Source organism: Amia ocellicauda, chromosome 14, assembly GCF_036373705.1.
Source record: "Amia ocellicauda isolate fAmiCal2 chromosome 14, fAmiCal2.hap1, whole genome shotgun sequence".
Lineage (NCBI taxonomy): Eukaryota > Metazoa > Chordata > Actinopteri > Amiiformes > Amiidae > Amia > Amia ocellicauda.
Window position 1 is genome coordinate 7026422 of NC_089863.1, and position 23455 is coordinate 7049876.

At 48.1% G+C, this 23455-nt stretch overlaps 22 non-coding genes across 22 annotated transcripts; 8 read left to right on the forward strand and 14 right to left on the reverse strand.

Moving 5' to 3' along the window:
* Nucleotides 1-989: 989 nt before the first annotated feature.
* trnas-gcu (transfer RNA serine (anticodon GCU)) lies at nt 990-1071 on the reverse strand. The gene has a single exon. It is a non-coding gene; the product is annotated as a tRNA-Ser (tRNA).
* Nucleotides 1072-1650: 579 nt separating this feature from the next.
* On the forward strand, nt 1651-1732 carry trnal-aag (transfer RNA leucine (anticodon AAG)). The gene has a single exon. It is a non-coding gene; the product is annotated as a tRNA-Leu (tRNA).
* Nucleotides 1733-2771: 1039 nt separating this feature from the next.
* On the reverse strand, nt 2772-2853 carry trnas-gcu (transfer RNA serine (anticodon GCU)). Its single transcript has one exon. It is a non-coding gene; the product is annotated as a tRNA-Ser (tRNA).
* A 580-nt stretch (nt 2854-3433) lies between these two features.
* Nucleotides 3434-3515, forward strand: trnal-aag (transfer RNA leucine (anticodon AAG)). The gene has a single exon. It is a non-coding gene; the product is annotated as a tRNA-Leu (tRNA).
* Nucleotides 3516-4543: 1028 nt separating this feature from the next.
* trnas-gcu (transfer RNA serine (anticodon GCU)) lies at nt 4544-4625 on the reverse strand. Its single transcript has one exon. It is a non-coding gene; the product is annotated as a tRNA-Ser (tRNA).
* A 580-nt stretch (nt 4626-5205) lies between these two features.
* trnal-aag (transfer RNA leucine (anticodon AAG)) lies at nt 5206-5287 on the forward strand. Its single transcript has one exon. It is a non-coding gene; the product is annotated as a tRNA-Leu (tRNA).
* Nucleotides 5288-6326: 1039 nt separating this feature from the next.
* Nucleotides 6327-6408, reverse strand: trnas-gcu (transfer RNA serine (anticodon GCU)). The gene has a single exon. It is a non-coding gene; the product is annotated as a tRNA-Ser (tRNA).
* A 580-nt stretch (nt 6409-6988) lies between these two features.
* On the forward strand, nt 6989-7070 carry trnal-aag (transfer RNA leucine (anticodon AAG)). The gene has a single exon. It is a non-coding gene; the product is annotated as a tRNA-Leu (tRNA).
* Nucleotides 7071-8109: 1039 nt separating this feature from the next.
* trnas-gcu (transfer RNA serine (anticodon GCU)) lies at nt 8110-8191 on the reverse strand. Its single transcript has one exon. It is a non-coding gene; the product is annotated as a tRNA-Ser (tRNA).
* Nucleotides 8192-9545: 1354 nt separating this feature from the next.
* Nucleotides 9546-9627, reverse strand: trnas-gcu (transfer RNA serine (anticodon GCU)). Its single transcript has one exon. It is a non-coding gene; the product is annotated as a tRNA-Ser (tRNA).
* A 1354-nt stretch (nt 9628-10981) lies between these two features.
* On the reverse strand, nt 10982-11063 carry trnas-gcu (transfer RNA serine (anticodon GCU)). Its single transcript has one exon. It is a non-coding gene; the product is annotated as a tRNA-Ser (tRNA).
* Nucleotides 11064-11643: 580 nt separating this feature from the next.
* Nucleotides 11644-11725, forward strand: trnal-aag (transfer RNA leucine (anticodon AAG)). The gene has a single exon. It is a non-coding gene; the product is annotated as a tRNA-Leu (tRNA).
* Nucleotides 11726-12764: 1039 nt separating this feature from the next.
* trnas-gcu (transfer RNA serine (anticodon GCU)) lies at nt 12765-12846 on the reverse strand. The gene has a single exon. It is a non-coding gene; the product is annotated as a tRNA-Ser (tRNA).
* A 1354-nt stretch (nt 12847-14200) lies between these two features.
* Nucleotides 14201-14282, reverse strand: trnas-gcu (transfer RNA serine (anticodon GCU)). Its single transcript has one exon. It is a non-coding gene; the product is annotated as a tRNA-Ser (tRNA).
* A 1354-nt stretch (nt 14283-15636) lies between these two features.
* trnas-gcu (transfer RNA serine (anticodon GCU)) lies at nt 15637-15718 on the reverse strand. Its single transcript has one exon. It is a non-coding gene; the product is annotated as a tRNA-Ser (tRNA).
* Nucleotides 15719-16298: 580 nt separating this feature from the next.
* trnal-aag (transfer RNA leucine (anticodon AAG)) lies at nt 16299-16380 on the forward strand. The gene has a single exon. It is a non-coding gene; the product is annotated as a tRNA-Leu (tRNA).
* Nucleotides 16381-17419: 1039 nt separating this feature from the next.
* trnas-gcu (transfer RNA serine (anticodon GCU)) lies at nt 17420-17501 on the reverse strand. Its single transcript has one exon. It is a non-coding gene; the product is annotated as a tRNA-Ser (tRNA).
* Nucleotides 17502-18081: 580 nt separating this feature from the next.
* Nucleotides 18082-18163, forward strand: trnal-aag (transfer RNA leucine (anticodon AAG)). Its single transcript has one exon. It is a non-coding gene; the product is annotated as a tRNA-Leu (tRNA).
* Nucleotides 18164-19201: 1038 nt separating this feature from the next.
* On the reverse strand, nt 19202-19283 carry trnas-gcu (transfer RNA serine (anticodon GCU)). The gene has a single exon. It is a non-coding gene; the product is annotated as a tRNA-Ser (tRNA).
* A 1354-nt stretch (nt 19284-20637) lies between these two features.
* trnas-gcu (transfer RNA serine (anticodon GCU)) lies at nt 20638-20719 on the reverse strand. Its single transcript has one exon. It is a non-coding gene; the product is annotated as a tRNA-Ser (tRNA).
* Nucleotides 20720-21298: 579 nt separating this feature from the next.
* On the forward strand, nt 21299-21380 carry trnal-aag (transfer RNA leucine (anticodon AAG)). The gene has a single exon. It is a non-coding gene; the product is annotated as a tRNA-Leu (tRNA).
* A 1039-nt stretch (nt 21381-22419) lies between these two features.
* Nucleotides 22420-22501, reverse strand: trnas-gcu (transfer RNA serine (anticodon GCU)). Its single transcript has one exon. It is a non-coding gene; the product is annotated as a tRNA-Ser (tRNA).
* Between the last annotated feature and the right edge of the window lie 954 nt (nt 22502-23455).

A 23455-nucleotide genomic window follows, 5' to 3' on the forward strand; every position in this document is an offset into this window, starting at 1 on the left:
GTTTCAGCAAGACTCCCAGGCGGCATCCAAATGAACCAAAAACACACAGTGGTCTGTATACAGTTGTGAATGTGGCCCCACAGGATCTTAATGCAGTGTTTCGTAGATGCACGGTCAAGACCGGGGTCGTGGATGGACAAGCGGCGCACGCAACCTGGGAGCAGAAACACACAGACGCACACCTGACGTTCATTACTTATGGCCCAAGTACCCGAGGAACGCTTGCTGATGGAGTGCAGGTGGACCCAGGGGCGTTGTGCGGCGCTGATTCCCTCAAACGAAAACAAATGATAATAAGGCACACGGGCAAGCTTAATAATAAAAGTTGGGAATAAGAAATGAGACAATGAGGTGAAAGCAAATCAAAACACAAAATAAAAGGCAATATAATGCCAACCAAAATACACAACCATATTGAATAGAGAGAAGCGAATGATGAATGTAATAAAAATGAGAGATTAGAAGAGCTCATTAACACCGTCCGAAACATGAACTTTACATTCCTGATGCTATCTGGGCTGTACGTGCACCTTCCCCAAGGGTGAGAGCTTTGCCTCTTGTTTTATGGAGGTGTAGATCTTAATGTCATTGCTTTCGTTTCATTCTATCTTCTAATTGCACCAAGGTGTGGCTCTTTGGCTGCTGAAGTGCCCACCAGTAACTTGGGCTTTGCGGGGAATTGATTGAGGGTGGTGTGGTCACTTGAAATCTTGATAGTGTGGCCTTTTCTCATATACCTCGCCCCAGGACCAAAAATTCAGCGCTGGCATTTCAGCCACACCAGCCCCCACCCAAGACCCAAAGCAAGCAGACACGCCCTGCACCCTCGCAGGCCATCTCCCACCATGCACACCGCCACCCCAGCTATTGCACTCAAGGGTAATGACAACATTTTGAGACAGGACGGAACAGGATTGCAACGTAATGGAAAGAGATGAACACTTTATTGAGGCAGCATCATTGCTCTTCTGTAAGAGGCTGCCGTGATCCGACAAGGATGTGATTCGAACCCACGCGTGCACAGCACAATGGATTAGCAGTCCATCGCCTTAACCACTCGGCCACCTCGTCTGCCGAGAGCGCTCCCCGTTGACATGCAAAGTACATTTCAAGAAAAGTAACGTGTGAAATGGAACGACGAGGTGCAACTAGGAAAGCACCATGACTTTAATGGCTAAAGGAAGTTGGCAACGGTGGGATTCTAACCCACGCCTCCAAAGAGACTGGAGCTTAAACGAAGCGCCTTAGACCACTCGGCCTCGTTACCAGACACAGCACGATGTCTACGGTCACACCTGCTTCAGTCGTCTCATGTGGTGGACGCTTCTGCGTATCAACATTTTCAACAGCGCTGTTGACCTTTGCTGCTGTTGAAGATGCACCGAGTACATTAAGCATGAAAACATCCCAATCTGTACGGCTCGAAAGGATTGTATTGTGACCCGCACATACTGCGCAGTGGACTCGTAGTCTGTTTGCACGCAGACACAAGACTTCACCTGAATCGACGTCTTTTGACGAAACTAGATTAAATGCATAGGATTTGATCATTGAAATCATCATGACAATAACTTCATACATACATGCATGCGTGCATGCATGCTTACATACATCCAGACATACAAAGCGGTAAGACAGGGCCTTTCACCGGGTAGCGTGGCTGAGCGGTCTAAGGTGCTGGATTAAGGCTCCAGTCTCTTCAGAGGCGTGGGTTCAAATCCCACCGCTGCCAGCAGCCATGTTTTTGCCCGACTTCAACGACCTGGTTGACGACTTTGCTAGGTTTCAGCAAGACTCCCAGGCGGCATCCAAATGAACCAAAAACACACAGTGGTCTGTATACAGTTGTGAATGTGGCCCCACAGGATCTTAATGCAGTGTTTCGTAGATGCAGGGTCAAGACCGGGGTCGTGGATGGAAAAGCGGCGCACGCAACCTGGGAGCAGAAACACACAGACGCACACCTGACGTTCATTACTTATGGCCCAAGTACCCGAGGAACGCTTGCTGATGGAGTGCAGGTGGACCCAGGGGCGTTGTGCGGCGCTGATTCCCTCAAACGAAAACAAATGATAATAAGGCACACGTGCAAGCTTAATAATAAAAGTTGGGAATAAGAAATGAGACAATGAGGTGAAAGCAAATCAAAACACAAAATAAAAGGCAATATAATGCCAACCAAAATACACAACCATATTGAATAGAGAGAAGCGAATGATGAATGTAATAAAAATGAGAGATTAGAAGAGCTCATTAACACTGTCCGAAACATGAACTTTACATTCCTGATGCTATCTGGGCTGTACGTGCACCTTCCCCAAGGGTGAGAGCTTTGCCTCTTGTTTTATGGAGGTGTAGATCTTAATGTCATTGCTTTCGTTTCATTCCATGTTCTAATTGCACCAAGGTGTGGCTCTTTGGCTGCTGAAGTGCCCACCAGTAACTTGGGCTTTGCGGGGAATTGATTGAGGGTGGTGTGGTCACTTGAAATCTTGATAGTGGGGCCTTTTCTCATATACCTCGCCCCAGGACCAAAAATTCAGCGCTGGCATTTCAGCCACACCAGCCCCCACCCAAGACCCAAAGCAAGCAGACACGCCCTGCACCCTCGCAGGCCATCTCCCACCATGCACACCGCCACCCCGGCTATTGCACTCGAGGGTAATGACAACATTTTGAGACAGGACGGAACAGGATTGCAACGTAATGGAAAGAGATGAACACTTTATTGAGGCAGCATCATTGCTCTTCTGTAAAAGGCTGCCGTGATCCGACGAGGATGGGATTCGAACCCACGCGTGCACAGCACAATGGATTAGCAGTCCATCGCCTTAACCACTCGGCCACCTCGTCTGCAGAGAGCGCTCCCCGTTGACATGCAAAGTACATTTCAAGAAAAGTAATGTGTGAAATGGAACGACGAGGTGCAACTAGGAAAGCACCATGACTTTAATGGCTAAAGGAAGTTGGCAACGGTGGGATTCTAACCCACGCCTCCAAAGAGACTGGAGCTTAAACGAAGCGCCTTAGACCACTCGGCCACGTTACCACACACAGCACTATGTCTACGGTCACACCTGCTTCAGTCGACTCACGTGGTGGACGCTTCTGCGTATCAACATTTTCAACAGCGCTGTTGACCTTTGCTGCTGTTGAAGATGCACCGAGTACATTAAGCATGAAAACATCCCAATCTGTACGGGCTCGAAAGGATTGTATTGTGACCCGCACATACTGCGCAGTGGACTCGAAGTCTGTTTGCACGCAGACACAAGACTTCACCTGAATCGACGTCTTTTGACGAAACTAGATTAAATGCATAGGATTTGATCATTGAAATCATCATGACAATAACTTCATACATACATGCATGCGTGCATGCATGCTTACATACATCCAGACATACAAAGCGGTAAGACAGTGCCTTTCCCCGAATAGCGTGGCCGAGCGGTCTAAGGCGCTGGATTAAGGCTCCAGTCTCTTTGGAGGTGTGGGTTCAAATCCCACCGCTGCCAGCAGCCATGTTTTTGCCCGTCTTCAACGACCTGGTTGACGACTTTGCTAGGTTTCAGCAAGACTCCCAGGCGGCATCCAAATGAACCAAAAACACACAGTGGTCTGTATACAGTTGTGAATGTGGCCCCACAGGATCTTAATGCAGTGTTTCGTAGATGCAGGGTCAAGACCGGGGTCGTGGATGGACAATCCGCGCACGCAACCTGGGAGCAGAAACACACAGACGTTCATTACTTATGGCCCAAGTACCCGAGGAACGCTTGCTGATGGAGTGCAGGTGGACCCAGGGGCGTTGTGCGGCGCTGATTCCCTCAAACGAAAACAAATGATAATAAGGCACACGTGCAAGCTTAATAATAAAAGTTGGGAATAAGAAATGAGACAATGAGGTGAAAGCAAATCAAAACACAAAATAAAAGGCAATATAATGCCAACCAAAATACACAACCATATTGAATAGAGAGAAGCGAATGATGAATGTAATAAAAATGAGAGATTAGAAGGGCTCATTAACACCGTCCGAAACATGAACTTTACATTCCTGATGCTATCTGGGCTGTACGTGCACCTTCCCCAAGGGTGAGAGCTTTGCCTCTTGTTTTATGGAGGTGTAGATCTTAATGTCATTGCTTTCGTTTCATTCCATCTTCTAATTGCAGCAAGGTGTGGCTCTTTGGCTGCTGAAGTGCCCACCAGTAACTTGGGCTTTGCGGGGAATTGATTGAGGGTGGTGTGGTCACTTGAAATCTTGATAGTGGGGCCTTTTCTCATATACCTCGACCCAGGACCAAAAATTCAGCGCTGGCATTTCAGCCACACCAGCCCCCACCCAAGACCCAAAGCAAGCAGACACGACCTGCACCCTCGCAGGCCATCTCCCACCATGCACACCGCCACCCCGGCTATTGCACTCGAGGGTAATGACAACATTTTGAGACAGGACGGAAAAGGATTGCAACGTAATGGAAAGAGATGAACACTTTATTGAGGCAGCATCATTGCTCTTCTGTAAGAGGCTGCCGTGATCCGACGAGGATGGGATTCGAACCCACGCGTGCAAAGCACAATGGATTAGCAGTCCATCGCCTTAACCACTCGGCCACCTCGTCTGCAGAGAGCGCTCCCCGTTGACATGCAAAGTACATTTCAAGAAAAGTAACGTGTGAAATGGAACGACGAGGTGCAACTAGAAAAGCACCATGACTTTAATGGCTAAAGGAAGTTGGCAACGGTGGGATTCTAACCCATGCCTCCAAAGAGACTGGAGCTTAAACGAAGCGCCTTAGACCACTCGGCCATGTTACCACACACAGCACGATGTCTACGGTCACACCTGCTTCAGTCGTCTCATGTGGTGGACGCTTCTGCGTATCAACATTTTCAACAGCGCTGTTGACCTTTGCTGCTGTTGAAGATGTACCGAGTACATTAAGCATGAAAACATCCCAATCTGTACGGGCTCAAAAGGATTGTATTGTGACCCGCACATACTGCGCAGTGGACTCGTAGTCTGTTTGCACGCAGACACAAGACTTCACCTGAATCGACGTCTTTTGACGAAACTAGATTAAATGCATAGGATTTGATCATTGAAATCATCATGACAATAACTTCATACATACATGCATGCGTGCATGCATGCTTACATACATCCAGACATACAAAGCAGTAAGACAGGGCCTTTCCCCGGGTAGCGTGGCCGAGCGGTCTAAGGTGCTGGATTAAGGCTCCAGTCTCTTCGGAGGCGTGGGTTCAAATCCCACCGCTGCCAGCAGCCATGTTTTTGCCCGTCTTCAACGACCTGGTTGACGACTTTGCTAGGTTTCAGCAAGACTCCCAGGCGGCATCCAAATGAACCAAAAACACACAGTGGTCTGTATACAGTTGTGAATGTGGCCCCACAGGATCTTAATGCAGTGTTTCGTAGATGCAGGGTCAAGACCGGGGTCGTGGATGGACAAGCGGCGCACGCAACCTGGGAGCAGAAACACACAGACGCACACCTGACGTTCATTACTTATGGCCCAAGTACCCGAGGAACGCTTGCTGATGGAGTGCAGGTGGACCCAGGGGCGTTGTGCGTCGCTGATTCCCTCAAACGAAAACAAATGATAATAAGGCACACGGGCAAGCTTAATAATAAAAGTTGGGAATAAGAAATGAGACAATGAGGTGAAAGCAAATCAAAACACAAAATAAAAGGCAATATAATGCCAACCAAAATACACAACCATATTGAATAGAGAGAAGCGAATGATGAATGTAATAAAAATGAGAGATTAGAAGAGCTCATTAACACCGTCCGAAACATGAACTTTACATTCCTGATGCTATCTGGGCTGTACGTGCACCTTCCCCAAGGGTGAGAGCTTTGCCTCTTGTTTTATGGAGGTGTAGATCTTAATGTCATTGCTTTCGTTTCATTCCATGTTCTAATTGCACCAAGGTGTGGCTCTTTGGCTGCTGAAGTGCCCACCAGTAACTTGGGCTTTGCGGGGAATTGATTGAGGGTGGTGTGGTCACTTGAAATCTTGATAGTGGGGCCTTTTCTCATATACCTCGCCCCAGGACCAAAAATTCAGCGCTGGCATTTCAGCCACACCAGCCCCCACCCAAGACCCAAAGCAAGCAGACACGCCCTGCACCCTCGCAGGCCATCTCCCACCATGCACACCGCCACCCCGGCTATTGCACTCGAGGGTAATGACAACATTTTGAGACAGGACGGAACAGGACTGCAACGTAACGGAAAGAGATGAACACTTTATTGAGGCAGCATCATTGCTCTTCTGTAAGAGGCTGCCGTGATCCGACTAGGATGGGATTCGAACCCACGCGTGCACAGCACAATGGATTAGCAGTCCATCGCCTTAACCACTCGGCCACCTCGTCTGCCGAGAGCGCTCCCCGTTGACATGCAAAGTACATTTCAAGAAAAGTAACGTGTGAAATGGAACGACGAGGTGCAACTAGGAAAGCACCATGACTTTAATGGCTAAAGGAAGTTGGCAACGGTGGGATTCTAACCCACGCCTCCAAAGAGACTGGAGCTTAAACGAAGCGCCTTAGACCACTCGGCCACGTTACCACACACAGCACGATGTCTACGGTCACACCTGCTTCAGTCGTCTCATGTGGTGGACGCTTCTGCGTATCAACATTTTCAACAGCGCTGTTGACCTTTGCTGCTGTTGAAGATGCACCGAGTACATTAAGCATGAAAACATCCCAATCTGTACGGGCTCGAAAGGATTGTATTGTGACCCGCACATACTGCGCAGTGGACTCGTAGTCTGTTTGCACGCAGACACAAGACTTCACCTGAATCGACGTCTTTTGACGAAACTAGATTAAATGCATAGGATTTGATCATTGAAATCATCATGACAATAACTTCATACATACATGCATGCGTGCATGCATGCTTACATACATCCAGACATACAAAGCGGTAAGACAGGGCCTTTACCCGGGTAGCGTGGCCGAGCGGTCTAAGGCGCTGGATTAAGGCTCCAGTCTCTTCGGAGGCGTGGGTTCAAATCCCACCGCTGCCAGCAGCCATGTTTTTGCCCGTCTTCAACGACCTGGTTGACCACTTTGCTAGGTTTCAGCAAGACTCCCAGGCGGCATCCAAATGAACCAAAAACACACAGTGGTCTGTATACAGTTGTGAATGTGGCCCCACAGGATCTTAATGCAGTGTTTCGTAGATGCAGGGTCAAGACCGGGGTCGTGGATGGACAAGCGGCGCACGCAACCTGGGAGCAGAAACACACAGACGCACACCTGACGTTCATTACTTATGGCCCAAGTACCCGAGGAACGCTTGCTGATGGAGTGCAGGTGGACCCAGGGGCGTTGTGCGGCGCTGATTCCCTCAAACGAAAACAAATGATAATAAGGCACACGTGCAAGCTTAATAATAACAGTTGGGAATAAGAAATGAGACAATGAGGTGAAAGCAAATCAAAACACAAAATAAAAGGCAATATAATGCCAACCAAAATACACAACCATATTGAATAGAGAGAAGCGAATGATGAATGTAATAAAAATGAGAGATTAGAAGAGCTCATTAACACCGTCCGAAACATGAACTTTACATTCCTGATGCTATCTGGGCTGTACGTGCACCTTCCCCAAGGGTGAGAGCTTTGCCTCTTGTTTTATGGAGGTGTAGATCTTAATGTCATTGCTTTCGTTTCATTCCATCTTCTAATTGCACCAAGGTGTGGCTCTTTGGCTGCTGAAGTGCCCACCAGTAACTTGGGCTTTGCGGGGAATTGATTGAGGGTGGTGTGGTCACTTGAAATCTTGATAGTGGGGCCTTTTCTCATATACCTCGCCCCAGGACCAAAAATTCAGCGCTGGCATTTCAGCCACACCAGCCCCCACCCAAGACCAAAAGCAAGAAGACACGCCCTGCACCCTCGCAGGCCATCTCCCACCATGCACACCGCCACCCCGGCTATTGCACTCGAGGGTAATGACAACATTTTGAGACAGGACGGAACAGGATTGCAACGTAATGGAAAGAGATGAACACTTTATTGAGGCAGCATCATTGCTCTTCTGTAAAAGGCTGCCGTGATCCGACGAGGATGGGATTCGATCCCACGCGTGCACAGCACAATGGATTAGCAGTCCATCGCCTTAACCACTCGGCCACCTCGTCTGCAGAGAGCGCTCATCGTTGACATGCAAAGTACATTTCAAGAAAAGTAACGTGTGAAATGGAACGACGAGGTGCAACTAGGAAAGCACCATGACTTTAATGGCTAAAGGAAGTTGGCAACGGTGGGATTCTAACCCACGCCTCCAAAGAGACTGGAGCTTAAATGAAGCGCCTTAGACCACTCGGCCACGTTACCACACACAGCACGATGTCTACGGTCACACCTGCTTCAGTCGTCTCATGTGGTGGACGCTTCTGCGTATCAACATTTTCAACAGCGCTGTTGACCTTTGCTGCTGTTGAAGATGCACCGAGTACATTAAGCATGAAAACATCCCAATCTGTACGGGCTCGAAAGGATTGTATTGTGACCCGCACATACTGCGCAGTGGACTCGTAGTCTGTTTGCACGCAGACACAAGACTTCACCTGAATCGACGTCTTTTGACGAAACTAGATTAAATGCATAGGATTTGATCATTGAAATCATCATGACAATAACTTCATACATACATGCATGCGTGCATGCATGCTTACATACATCCAGACATACAAAGCGGTAAGACAGGGCCCTTCCCCGGGTAGCGTGTGTAGCGGAGTGCAGGTGGACCCAGGGTCGTTGTGCGGCGCTGATTCCCTCAAACGAAAACAAATGATAATAAGGCACACGTGCAAGCTTAATAATAACAGTTGGGAATAAGAAATGAGACAATGAGGTGAAAGCAAATCAAAACACAAAATAAAAGGCAATATAATGCCAACCAAAATACACAACCATATTGAATAGAGAGAAGCGAATGATGAATGTAATAAAAATGAGAGATTAGAAGAGCTCATTAACACCGTCCAAAACATGAACTTTACATTCCTGATGCTATCTGGGCTGTACGTGCACCTTCCCCAAGGGTGAGAGCTTTGCCTCTTGTTTTATGGAGGTGTAGATCTTAATGTCTTTGCTTTCGTTTCATTCCATCTTCTAATTGCACCAAGGTGTGGCTCTTTGGCTGCTGAAGTGCCCACCAGTAACTTGGGCTTTGCGGGGAATTGATTGAGGGTGGTGTGGTCACTTGAAATCTTGATAGTGGGGCCTTTTCTCATATACCTCGCCCCAGGACCAAAAATTCAGCGCTGGCATTTCAGCCACACCAGCCCCCACCCAAGACCCAAAGCAAGCAGACACGCCCTGCACCCTCGCAGGCCATCTCCCACCATGCACACCGCCACCCTGGCTATTGCACTCGAGGGTAATGACAACATTTTGAGACAGGACGGAACAGGATTGCAACGTAATGGAAAGACATGAACACTTTATTGAGGCAGCTTCATTGCTCTTCTGTAAGAGGCTGCCGTGATCCGACGAGGATGGGATTCGAACCCATGCGTGCACAGCACAATGGATTAGCAGTCCATCGCCTTAACCACTCGGCCACCTCGTCTGCCGAGAGCGCTCATCGTTGACATGCAAAGTACATTTCAAGAAAAGTAACGTGTGAAATGGAACGACGAGGTGCAACTAGGAAAGCACCATGACTTTAATGGCTAAAGGAAGTTGGCAACGGTGGAATTCTAACCCACGCCTCCAAAGAGACTGGAGCTTAAACGAAGCGCCTTAGACCACTCGGCCACGTTACCACACACAGCACGATGTCTACGGTCACACCTGCTTCAGTCGTCTCATGTGGTGGACGCTTCTGCGTATCAACATTTTCAACAGCGCTGTTGACCTTTGCTGCTGTTGAAGATGCACCGAGTACATTAAGCATGAAAACATCCCAATCTGTACGGGCTCGAAAGGATTGTATTGTGACCCGCACATACTGCGCAGTGGACTCGTAGTCTGTTTGCACGCAGACACAAGACTTCACCTGAATCGACGTCTTTTGACGAAACTAGATTAAATGCATAGGATTTGATCATTGAAATCATCATGACAATAACTTCATACATACATGCATGCGTGCATGCATGCTTACATACATCCAGACATACAAAGCGGTAAGACAGGGCCCTTCCCTGGGTAGCGTGTGTAGCGGAGTGCAGGTGGACCCAGGGGCGTTGTGCGGCGCTGATTCCCTCAAACGAAAACAAATGATAATAAGGCACACGTGCAAGCTTAATAATAACAGTTGGGAATAAGAAATGAGACAATGAGGTGAAAGCAAATCAAAACACAAAATAAAAGGCAATATAATGCCAACCAAAATACACAACCATATTGAATAGAGAGAAGCGAATGATGAATGTAATAAAAATGAGAGATTAGAAGAGCTCATTAACACCGTCCGAAACATGAACTTTACATTCCTGATGCTATCTGGGGTGTACGTGCACCTTCCCCAAGGGTGAGAGCTTTGCCTCTTGTTTTATGGAGGTGTAGATCTTAATGTCATTGCTTTCGTTTCATTCCATGTTCTAATTGCACCAAGGTGTGGCTCTTTGGCTGCTGAAGTGCCCACCAGTAACTTGGGCTTTGCGGGGAATTGATTGAGGGTGGTGTGGTCACTTGAAATCTTGATAGTGGGGCCTTTTCTCACATACCTCGCCCCAGGACCAAAAATTCAGCGCTGGCATTTCAGCCACACCAGCCCCCACCCAAGACCCAAAGCAAGCAGACACACCCTGCACCCTCGCAGGCCATCTCCCACCATGCACACCACCACGCCGGCTATTGCACTCGAGGGTAATGACAACATTTTGAGACAGGACGGAACAGGATTGCAACGTAATGGAAAAAGATGAACACTTTATGGAGGCAGCATCATTGCTCTTCTGTAAGAGGCTGCCGTGATCCGACTAGGATGGGATTCGAACCCACGCGTGCACAGCACAATGGATTAGCAGTCCATCGCCTTAACCACTCGGCCACCTCGTCTGCCGAGAGCGCTGCCCGTTGACATGCAAAGTACATTTCAAGAAAAGTAACGTGTGAAATGGAAAGACGAGGTGCAACTAGGAAAGCACCATGACTTTAATGGCTAAAGGAAGTTGGCAACGGTGGGATTCTAACCCACGCCTCCAAAGAGACTGGAGCTTAAATGAAGCGCCTTAGACCACTCGGCCACGTTACCACACACAGCACGATGTCTACGGTCACACCTGCTTCAGTCGTCTCATGTGGTGGACGCTTCTGCGTATCAACATTTTCAACAGCGCTGTTGACCTTTGCTGCTGTTGAAGATGCACCGAGTACATTAAGCATGAAAACATCCCAATCTGTACGGGCTCGAAAGGATTGTATTGTGACCCGCACATACTGCGCAGTGGACTCGTAGTCTGTTTGCACGCAGACACAAGACTTCACCAGAATCGACGTCTTTTGACGAAACTAGATTAAATGCATAGGATTTGATCATTGAAATCATCATGACAATAACTTCATACATACATGCATGCGTGCATGCATGCTTACATACATCCAGACATACAAAGCGGTAAGACAGGGCCTTTCCCCGGGTAGCGTGGCCGAGCGGTCTAAGGCGCTGGATTAAGGCTCCAGTCTCTTCGGAGGCGTGGGTTCAAATCCCACCACTGCCAGCAGCCATGTTTTTGCCCGTCTTCAACGACCTGGTTGACGACTTTGCTAGGTTTCAGCAAGACTCCCAGGCGGCATCCAAATGAACCAAAAACACACAGTGGTCTGTATACAGTTGTGAATGTGGCCCCACAGGATCTTAATGCAGTGTTTCGTAGATGCAGGGTCAAGACCGGGGTCGTGGATGGACAAGCGGCGCACGCAACCTGGGAACAGAAACACACAGACGCACACCTGACGTTCATTACTTATGGCCCAAGTACCCGAGGAACGCTTGCTGATGGAGTGCAGGTGGACCCAGGGGCATTGTGCGTCGCTGATTCCCTCAAACGAAAACAAATGATAATAAGGCACACGGGCAAGCTTAATAATAAAAGTTGGGAATAAGAAATGAGACAATGAGGTGAAAGCAAATCAAAACACAAAATAAAAGGCAATATAATGCCAACCAAAATACACAACCATATTGAATAGAGAGAAGCGAATGATGAATGTAATAAAAATGAGAGATTACAAGAGCTCATTAACACCGTCCGAAACATGAACTTTACATTCCTGATGCTATCTGGGCTGTACGTGCACCTTCCCCAAGGGTGAGAGCTTTGCCTCTTGTTTTATGGAGGTGTAGATCTTAATGTCATTGCTTTCGTTTCATTCCATCTTCTAATTGCACCAAGGTGTGGCTCTTTGGCTGCTGAAGTGCCCACCAGTAACTTGGGCTTTGCGGGGAATTGATTGAGGGTGGTGTGGTCACTTGAAATCTTGATAGTGGGGCCTTTTCTCATATACCTCGCCCCAGGACCAAAAATTCAGCGCTGGCATTTCAGCCACACCAGCCCCCACCCAAGACCCAAAGCAAGCAGACACGCCCTGCACCCTCACAGGCCATCTCCCACCATGCACACCGCCACCCCGGCTATTGCACTCGAGGGTAATGACAACATTTTGAGACAGGACGGAACAGGATTGCAACATAATGGAAAGAGATGAACACTTTATTGAGGCAGCATCATTGCTCTTCTGTAAGAGGCTGCCGTGATCCGACGAGGATGGGATTCGAACCCACGCGTGCACAGCACAACGGATTAGCAGTCCATCGCCTTAACCACTCGGCCACCTCGTCTGCAGAGAGCCCTCCCCGTTGACATGCAAAGTACATTTCAAGAAAAGTAACGTGTGAAATGGAACGACGAGGTGCAACTAGGAAAGCACCATGACTTTAATGGCTAAAGGAAGTTGGCAACGGTGGGATTCTAACCCACGCCTCCAAAGAGACTGGAGCTTAAATGAAGCGCCTTAGACCACTCGGCCACGTTACCACACACAGCACGATGTCTACGGTCACACCTGCTTCAGTCGTCTCATGTGGTGGACGCTTCTGCGTATCAACATTTTCAACAGCGCTGTTGACCTTTGCTGCTGTTGAAGATGCACCGAGTACATTAAGCATGAAAACATCCCAATCTGTACGGGCTCGAAAGGATTGTATTGTGACCCGCACATACTGCGCAGTGGACTCGTAGTCTGTTTGCACGCAGACACAAGACTTCACCTGAATCGACGTCTTTTGACGAAACTAGATTAAATGCATAGGATTTGATCATTGAAATCATCATGACAATAACTTCATACATACATGCATGCGTGCATGCATGCTTACATACATCCAGACATACAAAGCGGTAAGACAGGGCCCTTCCCCGGGTAGCGTGTGTAGCGGAGTGCAGGTGGACCCAGGGTCGTTGTGCGGCGCTGATTCCCTCAAACGAAAACAAATGATAATAAGGCACACGTGCAAGCTTAATAATAACAGTTGGGAATAAGAAATGAGACAATGAGGTGAAAGCAAATCAAAACACAAAATAAAAGGCAATATAATGCCAACCAAAATACACAACCATATTGAATAGAGAGAAGCGAATGATGAATGTAATAAAAATGAGAGATTAGAAGAGCTCATTAACACCGTCCAAAACATGAACTTTACATTCCTGATGCTATCTGGGCTGTACGTGCACCTTCCCCAAGGGTGAGAGCTTTGCCTCTTGTTTTATGGAGGTGTAGATCTTAATGTCTTTGCTTTCGTTTCATTCCATCTTCTAATTGCACCAAGGTGTGGCTCTTTGGCTGCTGAAGTGCCCACCAGTAACTTGGGCTTTGCGGGGAATTGATTGAGGGTGGTGTGGTCACTTGAAATCTTGATAGTGGGGCCTTTTCTCATATACCTCGCCCCAGGACCAAAAATTCAGCGCTGGCATTTCAGCCACACCAGCCCCCACCCAAGACCCAAAGCAAGCAGACACGCCCTGCACCCTCGCAGGCCATCTCCCACCATGCACACCGCCACCCTGGCTATTGCACTCGAGGGTAATGACAACATTTTGAGACAGGACGGAACAGGATTGCAACGTAATGGAAAGACATGAACACTTTATTGAGGCAGCTTCATTGCTCTTCTGTAAGAGGCTGCCGTGATCCGACGAGGATGGGATTCGAACCCATGCGTGCACAGCACAATGGATTAGCAGTCCATCGCCTTAACCACTCGGCCACCTCGTCTGCCGAGAGCGCTCATCGTTGACATGCAAAGTACATTTCAAGAAAAGTAACGTGTGAAATGGAACGACGAGGTGCAACTAGGAAAGCACCATGACTTTAATGGCTAAAGGAAGTTGGCAACGGTGGAATTCTAACCCACGCCTCCAAAGAGACTGGAGCTTAAACGAAGCGCCTTAGACCACTCGGCCACGTTACCACACACAGCACGATGTCTACGGTCACACCTGCTTCAGTCGTCTCATGTGGTGGACGCTTCTGCGTATCAACATTTTCAACAGCGCTGTTGACCTTTGCTGCTGTTGAAGATGCACCGAGTACATTAAGCATGAAAACATCCCAATCTGTACGGGCTCGAAAGGATTGTATTGTGACCCGCACATACTGCGCAGTGGACTCGTAGTCTGTTTGCACGCAGACACAAGACTTCACCTGAATCGACGTCTTTTGACGAAACTAGATTAAATGCATAGGATTTGATCATTGAAATCATCATGACAATAACTTCATACATACATGCATGCGTGCATGCATGCTTACATACATCCAGACATACAAAGCGGTAAGACAGGGCCCTTCCCTGGGTAGCGTGTGTAGCGGAGTGCAGGTGGACCCAGGGGCGTTGTGCGGCGCTGATTCCCTCAAACGAAAACAAATGATAATAAGGCACACGTGCAAGCTTAATAATAACAGTTGGGAATAAGAAATGAGACAATGAGGTGAAAGCAAATCAAAACACAAAATAAAAGGCAATATAATGCCAACCAAAATACACAACCATATTGAATAGAGAGAAGCGAATGATGAATGTAATAAAAATGAGAGATTAGAAGAGCTCATTAACACCGTCCGAAACATGAACTTTACATTCCTGATGCTATCTGGGGTGTACGTGCACCTTCCCCAAGGGTGAGAGCTTTGCCTCTTGTTTTATGGAGGTGTAGATCTTAATGTCATTGCTTTCGTTTCATTCCATGTTCTAATTGCACCAAGGTGTGGCTCTTTGGCTGCTGAAGTGCCCACCAGTAACTTGGGCTTTGCGGGGAATTGATTGAGGGTGGTGTGGTCACTTGAAATCTTGATAGTGGGGCCTTTTCTCACATACCTCGCCCCAGGACCAAAAATTCAGCGCTGGCATTTCAGCCACACCAGCCCCCACCCAAGACCCAAAGCAAGCAGACACACCCTGCACCCTCGCAGGCCATCTCCCACCATGCACACCACCACGCCGGCTATTGCACTCGAGGGTAATGACAACATTTTGAGACAGGACGGAACAGGATTGCAACGTAATGGAAAAAGATGAACACTTTATGGAGGCAGCATCATTGCTCTTCTGTAAGAGGCTGCCGTGATCCGACTAGGATGGGATTCGAACCCACGCGTGCACAGCACAATGGATTAGCAGTCCATCGCCTTAACCACTCGGCCACCTCGTCTGCCGAGAGCGCTGCCCGTTGACATGCAAAGTACATTTCAAGAAAAGTAACGTGTGAAATGGAAAGACGAGGTGCAACTAGGAAAGCACCATGACTTTAATGGCTAAAGGAAGTTGGCAACGGTGGGATTCTAACCCACGCCTCCAAAGAGACTGGAGCTTAAATGAAGCGCCTTAGACCACTCGGCCACGTTACCACACACAGCACGATGTCTACGGTCACACCTGCTTCAGTCGTCTCATGTGGTGGACGCTTCTGCGTATCAACATTTTCAACAGCGCTGTTGACCTTTGCTGCTGTTGAAGATGCACCGAGTACATTAAGCATGAAAACATCCCAATCTGTACGGGCTCGAAAGGATTGTATTGTGACCCGCACATACTGCGCAGTGGACTCGTAGTCTGTTTGCACGCAGACACAAGACTTCACCAGAATCGACGTCTTTTGACGAAACTAGATTAAATGCATAGGATTTGATCATTGAAATCATCATGACAATAACTTCATACATACATGCATGCGTGCATGCATGCTTACATACATCCAGACATACAAAGCGGTAAGACAGGGCCTTTCCCCGGGTAGCGTGGCCGAGCGGTCTAAGGCGCTGGATTAAGGCTCCAGTCTCTTCGGAGGCGTGGGTTCAAATCCCACCACTGCCAGCAGCCATGTTTTTGCCCGTCTTCAACGACCTGGTTGACGACTTTGCTAGGTTTCAGCAAGACTCCCAGGCGGCATCCAAATGAACCAAAAACACACAGTGGTCTGTATACAGTTGTGAATGTGGCCCCACAGGATCTTAATGCAGTGTTTCGTAGATGCAGGGTCAAGACCGGGGTCGTGGATGGACAAGCGGCGCACGCAACCTGGGAACAGAAACACACAGACGCACACCTGACGTTCATTACTTATGGCCCAAGTACCCGAGGAACGCTTGCTGATGGAGTGCAGGTGGACCCAGGGGCATTGTGCGTCGCTGATTCCCTCAAACGAAAACAAATGATAATAAGGCACACGGGCAAGCTTAATAATAAAAGTTGGGAATAAGAAATGAGACAATGAGGTGAAAGCAAATCAAAACACAAAATAAAAGGCAATATAATGCCAACCAAAATACACAACCATATTGAATAGAGAGAAGCGAATGATGAATGTAATAAAAATGAGAGATTACAAGAGCTCATTAACACCGTCCGAAACATGAACTTTACATTCCTGATGCTATCTGGGCTGTACGTGCACCTTCCCCAAGGGTGAGAGCTTTGCCTCTTGTTTTATGGAGGTGTAGATCTTAATGTCATTGCTTTCGTTTCATTCCATCTTCTAATTGCACCAAGGTGTGGCTCTTTGGCTGCTGAAGTGCCCACCAGTAACTTGGGCTTTGCGGGGAATTGATTGAGGGTGGTGTGGTCACTTGAAATCTTGATAGTGGGGCCTTTTCTCATATACCTCGCCCCAGGACCAAAAATTCAGCGCTGGCATTTCAGCCACACCAGCCCCCACCCAAGACCCAAAGCAAGCAGACACGCCCTGCACCCTCACAGGCCATCTCCCACCATGCACACCGCCACCCCGGCTATTGCACTCGAGGGTAATGACAACATTTTGAGACAGGACGGAACAGGATTGCAACATAATGGAAAGAGATGAACACTTTATTGAGGCAGCATCATTGCTCTTCTGTAAGAGGCTGCCGTGATCCGACGAGGATGGGATTCGAACCCACGCGTGCACAGCACAACGGATTAGCAGTCCATCGCCTTAACCACTTGGCCACCTCGTCTGCAGAGAGCCCTCCCCGTTGACATGCAAAGTACATTTCAAGAAAAGTAACGTGTGAAATGGAACGACGAGGTGCAACTAGGAAAGCACCATGACTTTAATGGCTAAAGGAAGTTGGCAACGGTGGGATTCTAACCCACGCCTCCAAAGAGACTGGAGCTTAAACGAAGCGCCTTAGACCACTCGGCCACGTTACCACACACAGCACGATGTCTACGGTCACACCTGCTTCAGTCGTCTCACGTGGTGGACGCTTCTGCGTATCAACATTTTCAACAGCGCTGTTGACCTTTGCTGCTGTTGAAGATGCACCGAGTACATTAAGCATGAAAACATCCCAATCTGTACGGGCTCGAAAGGATTGTATTGTGATCCGCACATACTGCGCAGTGGACTCGTAGTCTGTTTGCACGCAGACACAAGACTTCACCTGAATCGACGTCTTTTGACGAAACTAGATTAAATGCATAGGATTTGATCATTGAAATCATCATGACAATAACTTCATACATACATGCATGCGTGCATGCATGCTTACATACATCCAGACATACAAAGCGGTAAGACAGGGCCTTTACCCGGGTAGCGTGGCCGAGCGGTCTAAGGCGCTGGATTAAGGCTCCAGTCTCTTCGGAGGCGTGGGTTCAAATCCCACCGCTGCCAGCAGCCATGTTTTTGCCCGTCTTCAACGACCTGGTTGACGACTTTGCTAGGTTTCAGCAAGACTCCCAGGCGGCATCCAAATGAACCAAAAACACACAGTGGTCTGTATACAGTTGTGAATGTGGCCCCACAGGATCTTAATGCAGTGTTTCGTAGATGCAGGGTCAAGACCGGGGTCGTGGATGGACAAGCGGCGCACGCAACCTGGGAACAGAAACACACAGACGCACACCTGACGTTCATTACTTATGGCCCAAGTACCCGAGGAACGCTTGCTGATGGAGTGCAGGTGGACCCAGGGGCGTTGTGCGGCGCTGATTCCCTCAAACGAAAACAAATGATAATAAGGCACACGTGCAAGCTTAATAATAACAGTTGGGAATAAGAAATGAGACAATGAGGTGAAAGCAAATCAAAACACAAAATAAAAGGCAATATAATGCCAACCAATATACACAACCATTTGAATAGAGAGAAGCGAATGATGAATGTAATAAAAATGAGAGATTAGAAGAGCTCATTAACACTGTCCGAAACATGAACTTTACATTCCTGATGCTATTTGGGCTGTACGTGCACCTTCCCCAAGGGTGAGAGCTTTGCCTCTTGTTTTATGGAGGTGTAGATCTTAATGTCATTGCTTTCGTTTCATTCCATCTTCTAATTGCACCAAGGTGTGGCTCTTTGGCTGCTGAAGTGCCCACCAGTAACTTGGGCTTTGCGGGGAATTGATTGAGGGTGGTGTGGTCACTTGAAATCTTGATAGTGGGGCCTTTTCTCATATACCTCGCCCCAGGACCAACAATTCAGCGCTGGCATTTCAGCCACACCAGCCCCCACCCAAGACCCAAAGCAAGCAGACACGCCCTGCACCCTCGCAGGCCATCTCCCACCATGCACACCGCCACCCCGGCTATTGCACTCGAGGGTAATGACAACATTTTGAGACAGGACGGAAAAGGATTGCAACGTAATGGAAAGAGATGAACACTTTATTGAGGCAGCATCATTGCTCTTCTGTAAGAGGCTGCCGTGATCCGACGAGGATGGGATTCAAACCCTCGCGTGCACAGCACAATGGATTAGCAGTCCATCGCCTTAACCACTCGGCCACCTCGTCTGCCGAAAGCGCTCCCCGTTGACATGCAAAGTACATTTCAAGAAAAGTAACGTGTGAAATGGAACGACGAGGTGCAACTAGGAAAGCACCATGACTTTAATGGCTAAAGGAAGTTGGCAACGGTGGGATTCTAACCCACGCCTCCAAAGAGACTGGAGCTTAAACGAAGCGCCTTAGACCACTCGGCCATGTTACCACACACAGCATGATGTCTACGGTCACACCTGCTTCAGTCGTCTCATGTGGTGGACGCTTCTGCGTATCAACATTTTCAACAGCGCTGTTGACCTTTGCTGCTGTTGAAGATGCACCGAGTACATTAAGCATGAAAACATCCCAATCTGTACGGGCTCGAAAGGATTGTATTGTGACCCGCACATACTGCGCAGTGGACTCGTAGTCTGTTTGCACGCAGACACAAGACTTCACCTGAATCGACGTCTTTTGACGAAACTAGATTAAATGCATAGGATTTGATCATTGAAATCATCATGACAATAACTTCATACATACATGCATGCGTGCATGCATGCTTACATACATCCAGACATACAAAGCGGTAAGACAGGGCCCTTCCCCGGGTAGCGTTTGTAGCGGAGTGCAGGTGGACCAAGGGGCGTTGTGCGGCGCTGATTCCCTCAAACGAAAACAAATGATAATAAGGCACACGTGCAAGCTTAATAATAACAGTTGGGAATAAGAAATGAGACAATGAGGTGAAAGCAAATCAAAACACAAAATAAAAGGCAATATAATGCCAACCAAAATACACAACCATATTGAATAGAGAGAAGCGAATGATGAATGTAATAAAAATGAGAGATTAGAAGAGCTCATTAACACCGTCCGAAACATGAACTTTACATTCCTGATGCTATCTGGGGTGTACGTGCACCTTCCCCAAGGGTGAGAGCTTTGCCTCTTGTTTTATGGAGGTGTAGATCTTAATGTCATTGCTTTCGTTTCATTCCATCTTCTAATTGCACCAAGGTGTGGCTCTTTGGCTGCTGAAGTGCCCACCAGTAACTTGGGCTTTGCGGGGAATTGATTGAGGGTGGTGTGGTCACTTGAAATCTTGATAGTGGGGCCTTTTCTCACATACCTCGCCCCAGGACCAAAAATTCAGCGCTGGCATTTCAGCCACACCAGCCCCCACCCAAGACCCAAAGCAAGCAGACACGCCCTGCACCCTCGCAGGCCATCTCCCACCATGCACACCGCCACCCCGGCTATTGCACTCGAGGGTAATGACAACATTTTGAGACAGGACGGAACAGGATTGTAACGTAATGGAAAGAGATGAACACTTTATTGAGGCAGCATCATTGCTCTTCTGTAAGAGGCTGCCGTGATCCGACAAGGATGTGATTCGAACCCACGCGTGCACAGCACAATGGATTAGCAGTCCATCGCCTTAACCACTCGGCCACTTCGTCTGCCGAGAGCGCTCCCCGTTGACATGCAAAGTACATTTCAAGAAAAGTAACGTGTGAAATGGAACGACGAGGTGCAACTAGGAAAGCACCATGACTTTAATGGCTAAAGGAAGTTGGCAACGGTGGGATTCTAACCCACGCCTCCAAAGAGACTGGAGCTTAAACGAAGCGCCTTAGACCACTCGGCCTCGTTACCAGACACAGCACGATGTCTACGGTCACACCTGTTTCAGTCGTCTCACGTGGTGGACGCTTCTGCGTATCAACATTTTCAACAGCGCTGTTGACCTTTGCTGCTGTTGAAGATGCACCGAGTACATTAAGCATGAAAACATCCCAATCTGTACGGCTCGAAAGGATTGTATTGTGACCCGCACATACTGCGCAGTGGACTCGTAGTCTGTTTGCACGCAGACACAAGACTTCACCTGAATCGACGTCTTTTGACGAAACTAGATTAAATGCATAGGATTTGATCATTGAAATCATCATGACAATAACTTCATACATACATGCATGCGTGCATGCATGCTTACATACATCCAGACATACAAAGCGGTAAGACAGGGCCGTTCCCCGGGTAGCGTGGCTGAGCGGTCTAAGGTGCTGGATTAAGGCTCCAGTCTCTTCAGAGGCGTGGGTTCAAATCCCACCGCTGCCAGCAGCCATGTTTTTGCCCGACTTCAACGACCTGGTTGACGACTTTGCTAGGTTTCAGCAAGACTCCCAGGCGGCATCCAAATGAACCAAAAACACACAGTGGTCTGTATACAGTTGTGAATGTGGCCCCACAGGATCTTAATGCAGTGTTTCGTAGATGCAGGGTCAAGACCGGGGTCGTGGATGGAAAAGCGGCGCACGCAACCTGGGAGCAGAAACACACAGACGCACACCTGACGTTCATTACTTATGGCCCAAGTACCCGAGGAACGCTTGCTGATGGAGTGCAGGTGGACCCAGGGGCGTTGTGCGGCGCTGATTCCCTCAAACGAAAACAAATGATAATAAGGCACACGTGCAAGCTTAATAATAAAAGTTGGGAATAAGAAATGAGACAATGAGGTGAAAGCAAATCAAAACACAAAATAAAAGGCAATATAATGCCATCCAAAATACACAACCATATTGAATAGAGAGAAGCGAATGATGAATGTAATAAAAATGAGAGATTAGAAGAGCTCATTAACACCGTCCGAAACATGAACTTTACATTCCTGATGCTATCTGGGCTGTACGTGCACCTTCCCCAAGGGTGAGAGCTTTGCCTCTTGTTTTATGGAGGTGTAGATCTTAATGTCATTGCTTTCGTTTCATTCCATCTTCTAATTGCACCAAGGTGTGGCTCTTTGGCTGCTGAAGTGCCCACCAGTAACTTGGGCTTTGCGGAGAATTGATTGAGGGTGGTGTGGTCACTTGAAATCTTGATAGTGGGGCCTTTTCTCATATACCTCGACCCAGGACCAAAAATTCAGCGCTGGCATTTCAGCCACACCAGCCCCCACCCAAGACCCAAAGCAAGCAGACACGACCTGCACCCTCGCAGGCCATCTCCCACCATGCACACCGCCACCCCGGCTATTGCACTCGAGGGTAATGACAACATTTTGAGACAGGACGGAACAGGATTGCAACGTAATGGAAAGAGATGAACACTTTATTGAGGCAGCATCATTGCTCTTCTGTAAAAGGCTGCCGTGATCCGACGAGGATGGGATTCGAACCCACGCGTGCACAGCACAATGGATTAGCAGTCCATCGCCTTAACCACTCGGCCACCTCGTCTGCAGAGAGCGCTCCCCGTTGACATGCAAAGTACATTTCAAGAAAAGTAACGTGTGAAATGGAACGACGAGGTGCAACTAGGAAAGCACCATGACTTTAATGGCTAAAGGAAGTTGGCAACGGTGGGATTCTAACCCACGCCTCCAAAGAGACTGGAGCTTAAACGAAGCGCCTTAGACCACTCGGCCATGTTACCACACACAGCACGATGTCTACGGTCACACCTGCTTCAGTCGTCTCATGTGGTGGACGCTTCTGCGTATCAACATTTTCAACAGCGAGGGTGGACCCAGGGGCTTTGTGCGTCGCTGATTCCCTCAAACGAAAACAAATGATAATAAGGCACACGGGCAAGCTTAATAATAAAAGTTGGGAATAAGAAATGAGACAATGAGGTGAAAGCAAATCAAAACACAAAATAAAAGGCAATATAATGCCAACCAAAATACACAACCATATTGAATAGAGAGAAGCGAATGATGAATGTAATAAAAATGAGAGATTAGAAGAGCTCATTAACACCGTCCGAAACATGAACTTTACATTCCTGATGCTATCTTGGCTGTACGTGCACCTTCCCCAAGGGTGAGAGCTTTGCCTCTTGTTTTATGGAGGTGTAGATCTTAATGTCATTGCTTTCGTTTCATTCCATGTTCTAATTGCACCAAGGTGTGGCTCTTTGGCTGCTGAAGTGCCCACCAGTAACTTGGGCTTTGCGGGGAATTGATTGAGGGTGGTGTGGTCACTTGAAATCTTGATAGTGGGGCCTTTTCTCATATACCTCGCCCCAGGACCAAAAATTCAGCGCTGGCATTTCAGCCACACCAGCCCCCACCCAAGACCCAAAGCAAGCAGACACGCCCTGCACCCTCGCAGGCCATCTCCCACCATGCACACCGCCACCCCGGCTATTGCACTCGAGGGTAATGACAACATTTTGAGACAGGACGGAAC